Source organism: Lynx canadensis, chromosome B3 (genome assembly GCF_007474595.2).
Source record: "Lynx canadensis isolate LIC74 chromosome B3, mLynCan4.pri.v2, whole genome shotgun sequence".
NCBI classification, from domain to species: Eukaryota; Metazoa; Chordata; class Mammalia; order Carnivora; family Felidae; genus Lynx; species Lynx canadensis.
In genome coordinates this window covers 40,046,686-40,053,759 of record NC_044308.2, presented here as the reverse complement: position 1 = coordinate 40,053,759, position 7,074 = coordinate 40,046,686, and the positions used below count along the sequence as shown (strand labels likewise).

Below are 7,074 nucleotides of genomic sequence, written 5' to 3'. Positions count from 1 at the left end.
GGCTCCACTATTTTCTTGCTTGCACAGTTTCTGACCATAATAAATCCATTAGCCTTATTTATATTTGTATGTAATATGTCTTTTTACTCTGGCTGCTTTTTAAAAAAATTTTTTAATGTTTATTTATTTTTGAGAGACAGGGAGAGACTAAGCATGATCAGGGGAGGGGCAGAGAGAGAGGGAGACACAGAATCCGAAGCAGGGTCCAGGCTCTGAGCTGTCAGCACAGGGCTGGACATGGGGCTCAAATTCACAAACCGCAAGATCATGACCTGAGCTGAAATTGGATGCTTAACCGACTGAGCCATCCAGGTGCCCCTACTCTGACTGCTTTTAAATTTTCTCTTTATCACATTTTAAAAACAACTTACAATATACCTTGGTATAGGTTTTTTGGAGGGGAGTGGGCTGGGTTCAGTGTACTTTATTGGTGGTACAAGACCAGGAAGGCTCCCCAAGCTCCTCCCACTATTTAGGGGGTCTGAGTTGGAAAATATAGTGTGTTGGGAGATTGAGTTGGGGTAAACACCCAAGCAGCTGAGGGCCTCTGTCTTCCTCTTGTGTTCTTGCTGGGGCTCTTGGTCTGGGAGACTCTTACTCCTTGGAGGTCATGTGGATTGTAAGGCCTACCACCATTTTGCTGTAGTCAAATTCATCGTCATACTAGGAAATGAGCTTGACAAAGTGTTCATTGAGAGTAACATAAGCCCCAGCGTCAAAGGTGGAAGTGTGGGTATCCCTATTAAAGTTGCAGGACAAACCAGGTTCTCAGTGCAAATCAGGATGCCCGTGAGGGGGCTGATACCTGCTTCACCACCCTCTTGATGTCATCACATATGGCAGCTTTTTCCAGGCAGCAGGTCAGATCCTGCTGACACATTGAGAGTGGAGACATGGCAGACCATGTTGGTGAGCTCCCCATATAGCTCAGGAATTACCTTGCCCATAGCTGTGGCATTGCCAGTAGAAGCAAGGGTGATGTTCTGCACAGCGTATGGCTGTCATGACACAGCTTACCAGAGGGGCCATCTACAGTCTTCTGGGTGGCAGTGATGGCATGGACTGTGGTCATGAGTCCCACCATGATGCTAAAGTTGTCATGGATGACTTTAGACAGAGGGCACCAAGCAGTTGGTGGTGCAGGAAGCATTTGATGGTCTTGAGGGAGTTGTCATACCTCCCATGGTTCACGCCCATCACAAACATGGGGGCATCAAAGGAAGGGGCAGAGATGATGACCCTTTTGGCTCTACCCTTCATGTGAGCCCCAGTCTTCTCCAAGATAGTAAAGACATTATTGGACTCTACAACATACTCAGCACCAGCATCACACTATTTGAGGTTGGTGGGATCTCACTCTTAGAAGATGGAGATGTGCTTTCCACTGATGACAAGCTGCCCATTCTCAGCCTTGACTGGGCCATTGAACTTGCCATGGGTAGAATCTTACTGGAACATGTAGACGATGTAGTTGAGATCAATGAAGGGATCACTGATGGCAACAGTACTTTGTTAGAATTAAAAACAGCCCTTGGGGTACCTGGCCTGGGTAACTCAATTGGTAGAGCATGTGACTCTTGATCATTGTGTGTAGAGATTACTTAAAAATCAAATACTTTTTTAAAAAGTTTTCTTATTTATTTTGAGAGAGAGAAAGAGAGAGAGAGAGATGGGAGGGGCAGTGGGAGAGGGAGAGAGAGAATCCCACACAGGCTCTGTTAGCACAGAGCCCGATGCAGGGCTCGAACTCATTAACTGTGAAATCATGACCTGAGCCAAAACCAAGAGTCGGATGCTTGACTGACTGAGCCACCCAAGTGCCCCAAAAATAAAATCTGTAAAAAGAAAAGTGGCCCTGATGACCAGGTATCCAATATGGCCAAATCCGTTTACTCCAAGCTTTTCCATTGTGTCTCAGGGAACCAACTGGCAGTGCACAAGGAGATGCAGCAGTGTGTTGAGCTGGGAGGAGCAGAGAGCTTGGTATAGTTTCTGTGTATTGTGCTTCAGGTTCATTAAATATTTTAGATCTAATGATTTATCAGATTTTCATCAGTTTTCATCAAAGTTAGAAGTTTTTCAGTTCTTCTTTCCTTTTCCTTCAAGTATTTCTTTTTCTCATCCTCTTCCCTCTTTGGGGGACTCTAATTACACACACACATTAGATCACTTGAAGTCATGTCACAGCCCGCCAATGCCGTGTTATTATTATTTTGAAGCTTTTTTTCTCTGTGTATTTTACTTGGGATAGTTTCTGTACTATGTATTCGAAGTTCGTTAGTCCTTTGCCATGTCTAATGTTCCATTAATCCATCTAGTGTATTTTCTATCTCAGACATTATAGTTTTCGTCCTTAGAATTTTAATTAATTTGGGTCTTTTAAAAATATCTTCTATTTCTCTACTTCACATGGTCAGTCTTTGTTTTATCTTCTTGCAAGTGTGGAATGTGGTTATAATAACTGTTTTAATGTCTATGTCTCTTAATCCCACCATCTGGGTAATTCTGGGTAGGTTTCAATTGATCGGTTTTTCTTTTCATTATTGGTCATACTTTCCTGTTTCTTTGTATATGTGCTAATTTTTATCGGTTGGCAGACACTGTGGATTTTATTTTGTTGGGTGCTGGATATTTCTGTAATCTTATCAATATTCTTGAGTTTTGCTCTGGGGTGCAAAAGCACTTGGAAACAATTTGGTCCTTTTTCAGATCTTGCTTTTGTTGGGGCCAGAGTGATGTTTTGTCTTCACCCACTTCTGAGTCAAAAAGTCTTGTGAGTGCTCTACTCAATGCCCCATTAATTGTGAGGTTTCCACTCTGGTTCCTGGGAGCCAGCAGTATTCCTAGCCTCGTGTGAGCTCCCAGGATTATTCTCTCTAACCCTACTGGTTGATTCTAACCGTGCTTTCGAGTAGTTTCTTCAAATGCAGGCACTATGCTGAATGACCAAAGGGGTACTACCTCTGTAGAGCTCCACAGTTCTCTCTGTGTGCAACTTTCTCCTTTTTGGTTCTCTGTCTTGTGTCCCCAGGCTCCTGACTTCATCTTGTCAGTGCAGGAGACTGCTGGTCTTCACCTGCCCTTCTCTCCCTGTGCTCTGGTCTGGACACTTTCTTTAGACAGTAAGGTGGGGCATTCATAAGCCTCTCCCCATTTGGTTCCTACTCTCAGGAGTCACTGCTTTTCCTAGTCTGACGTCCAATGCCTTGAGAACTGTTGTTTCACATATTCTGTGGGGAATTTTAGTCATCTCAGGTGGGGACATAAATCGAGTCCCGGTTACTCCAACTCAGCTGGAAGCAGAAATTCTCGTGATGGTTTGTTCATTTGTCCAGTGGGCACTTATTGGGGGAGAGCTTGCTGGGTCCCCCTCACAGTGGTCTTGTGGCTCTCCAGACAGTCCAGATTTTCCTATCTCAGGGCCTTTGCATGGACCCTCTCCTCTGTCTGGACTGCTCTTTCTAGCTGTACTTCCTCTCTCAGCTCAGAGGCCTTTTCTGACTACTTACTCTGTGTAAAGTGAATTGCTCTCTTTTTTTATTTCCCATCACACTTCTGCTTTCCTTTACAATTTCTTTTACTAGAGTGTAGACAGGAGTTTCTGTCAGATTCCCTGGAGCCAGCTCAGGGCCAGGCACACTATAGGTATGCAATAAATATTTATTAAATGACTGAGGTCTTTGTATATTTCATGGTACCTGTCATATAACAGAGCTCAGTCAAACTGGGGCTGCTTGTCTGATGGGGGCATAGCTCCTCGCCCTAAGTCCCCACCAGGGAAGGGATACAGGGCCCCTGGACTGAGGCCATGCACTCCTTAGTGATAACTGAAGGCCCCTGGGTACCGGCCAGGGGAGGGTTTGACAGGTGGGGCTGATGAGTTCCAGACCCAGGCCTCTGGGCCCCGGCACAGGCCGACAGAACCGGACACTGGGCAGGAGCCAGAGCCAAGCTTCCATGACGTCATTGCCTTCAAGGGCCATGCTCCTCCCTAGGCTTTTGGTGGGACTTCAGATCTCACCCAACCCTCTTAGAGCTATCTGCCACCAGATTCTGGGGAAAGATGGAGCTGTCCTCCCTGGTTCGAGTCCCAGATCTGGTTGTATGACCATCTACAACTATCAGAACACTCACAGAGTTGGCTCTATAAAGTCAAAAGTACTTTCTACGTGGAAAACCTCTGTGAACTGAAAACAAGTGCTCACTGAACTGGCAAAGCCTTAGGAAGCTTCTGTTCCAAACCCCTACTTTTAACAAAGGAAGAGCCTGAGGTTTAAATGAAATAATGTATGTAGACTGCTTGGCACCGGGCTTGGAACTTTGTGTTTTTATGCTAGCTACTAGCCACCTGCCTACCCCTGGCTGAGCGACCAGTGCCTCAGTGCCTCCCTCCTTCCCATAGTCCTTCCTACCTCAGCTGGGGGCCTTGATCCATCTTTCTTCAACAAGGATTATAGTTATCATTTTCTTTTTTTCTAATGTTTATTTTTTGAGAGAGAGAGAGAGAGAGAGAGAGAGAGAGAAACACAAGTGGGGGAGGGGCAGAGAGAGAGATGGGGACAGAGGATCTGAAGCAGGCCCTGCACTGACAGCAGAGAGCCTGATGTGGAGCTTGAACTCACGAACTGTGAGATCATGACCTGAGCTGAAGTCAGACACTTAACCGACTGAGCCACCCAGGTGCCCTCGTAGTTACCATTTTCTGAGCATTTGTGAGGTGCCAAGCCATGAGGTAATAAGCACTCTACATATATCATTTAATTATTTTGTCATAGGATGAGATAGTATTATTGTCCCCATTTTACTGGTGAGGAAGCTGAGGCTCAGAGACATTAGGTAATCTCCTCAAGGTCCTATAATTAGTAAGTGGCTGACAGTGTTTAGACCTCAGAAGTCTCCTAGTGTTTAGGTTCTGGCTTCTCTTCCCTTAGATGTCTCTTCTAATAACTTGTATTTCCTGCCAGCTATTCCTTCCTGGGCCTTTGGGAAGGTTTCTGAGAATCCACTGGGTCAGTCATCGAAACAGGGCAAGAGAGGGTCTAAAGCTTCTAGCTAAAAGCCTGCCATGAGTCCCCACTAGGAGCTTTTGTGGAGTTGGCAGTAAGGCTGTCTCTGAGGGTCAAAGATAATCCCCTGTCAAAAACACAGCCCTGTAGGAAGGAACAGGGCATGGGCAGGAGCCCACAGACCCAGCCATTCTCTCAGCAAGCATCCTGCCAGCTGGTTGTCTAGGAGCTCCCAGTTGTGCATTCCCCACAGGATGGTGGGAGCTGTAGATGGAGGCAGTCCAGCCCTGTAGCAGCTCCATATGGGCGAGGTTACCTCTGATGGGGCTGCTGGGGGTCCTGGCCTCTCTAGGAGGGGGCAGTACTGGAACCAGCCTTGAGGACCTTCCCAATTTGGATGAAGGAGAGTGGGGGTTGGATGGGCAGCCTTTCCAGCACAGGGAAGACAAGAGTGCTGGTCAGGCCTTCCAGCGTTTCCCCCAGGCTCTTTGCATGTGCCCCAGTGTGTCCATAACAGAACCCTCTAACTCAGGGGTTGTTAGTGCCACTTGGCACATGAGGAAACTGAGTCCAGGGTCCAAGACTACAGGCAGGATGTGCTGAATGCCAGCTGATGAAGTGAATCATTCTAAGGGAGGCCATGGGAGACCACAGGAGGTTCCTAAAGCCATTTTACCTGGGTGATGTGTGGGGTGGAGGAGAAAAGAGTGGAGACCAGAGATAGTGCAGAGACTGTTGGAGCAATCTTCGTGAGCCACGAGGGAGGTCTGGGCCAGGGCAAGAGCCAAGAAATAGAGGCCTTTGGGGATGGGCGGGGCTGATGGAAGGTGCAGGAGGTCTGAGCCAGAAGGGATCTCAAAGATCATCCACCCAACCCACCTGTTTTACACAAGGAAACTGAGGCCCAAGGAAGGAAGGGGGCTTACCTAAGGACACACAAGAGATTAACAATAGAGTCACACTGGGGTGCGTTGCTGGCTCAGTCAGTAGATCATGGGACTCTTGATCTTGGGGCCATGAGTTTCAGTCCCAGGTTTGGCATAGAGTTTACTTAAAAAAAAAAAAAAAGTATGGGTGCCTAGGTGGCTGAGTTGGTTAAGCTTCCAACTTTGGTTCAGGTCATGATCTCACGGTTCATGGCTTTGAGCCCCACGTTAGGCTCTGTGCTGACAGCTCGGAGCCTAGACCCTGCTTCAGATTCTGTGTCTCCCTCTCTCTCTGCTCTTCCCCTGCTCATGCTCTGCCTCTCTCTCTCTCAAAAATAAGTAAATATTTTTTTTTAATTAAGAAAAAAAAAGTATCTGACTCTTGATTTCGGCTCAGGTCATGATCCTGCGGTTATTGAGATAGAGCCCCGTGTCGGGCTCTGCGCTGACAGCAGGAGCCTGTTAGTGATTCTCTCTCTCCTTCTCTCTCTGTCCTTCCCCAGCTCACGCATACACACTTTCTCTCTCGAAATAAATACGTAAACATTAAAATAATAAATAAATAAATAAATAAAATAGTAGAGGCATGTTAAAAAAACCAAAACAAAACAAAAACAAAACCTTAGCAGCTCAATGACACTCCCATTAAATATGGAGCCAAGTTTCCTCCTATAATAGACTCCCCTCCTCCAGGGATCAAGCCCTTACCTGGGGTTATCAGGGGTTCCAGTATGATCCAGTTCAGCTTCTGTCTTACTGTGGGACCCCAGAGCCTCCCCTCTCATTCCCTGGGCCACAGCTGGCTCATTTGTTGAGGCCATTGGACCAGCGGACTGCTATGGTCCCTTTCTGCTCTGAGTACCCAAAGAAAAACAGGCTAGGGCTTCCCCTAGTGCCTAATCCAGTCTGACACTAACATGGGTTGAGGCTGGTCCTGTTGCTGGGGCTCACATGCCTAGGGAGGGAGTACCTGGTCCTGAGGAGGCAACATGATCTGTAAAGGATCCCTGACCCTCTCCTTTTGAACCCTGGAGAGGGCATCTCAGTCAAGTGAGGACCACAGGGACATTAGCCATGCAGAGATGGGAGGCTGGGGAGGTGGCTACCTGGGGGAAAGACTAGGAAGAGGGGAGAGAAGGAAG

At 47.1% G+C, this 7,074-nt stretch overlaps 1 pseudogene; it reads right to left on the bottom strand.

Moving 5' to 3' along the window:
* Nucleotides 1-581: 581 nt before the first annotated feature.
* On the bottom strand, nt 582-6,753 carry LOC115515973 (annotated as a pseudogene).
* Nucleotides 6,754-7,074: the final 321 nt, after the last annotated feature.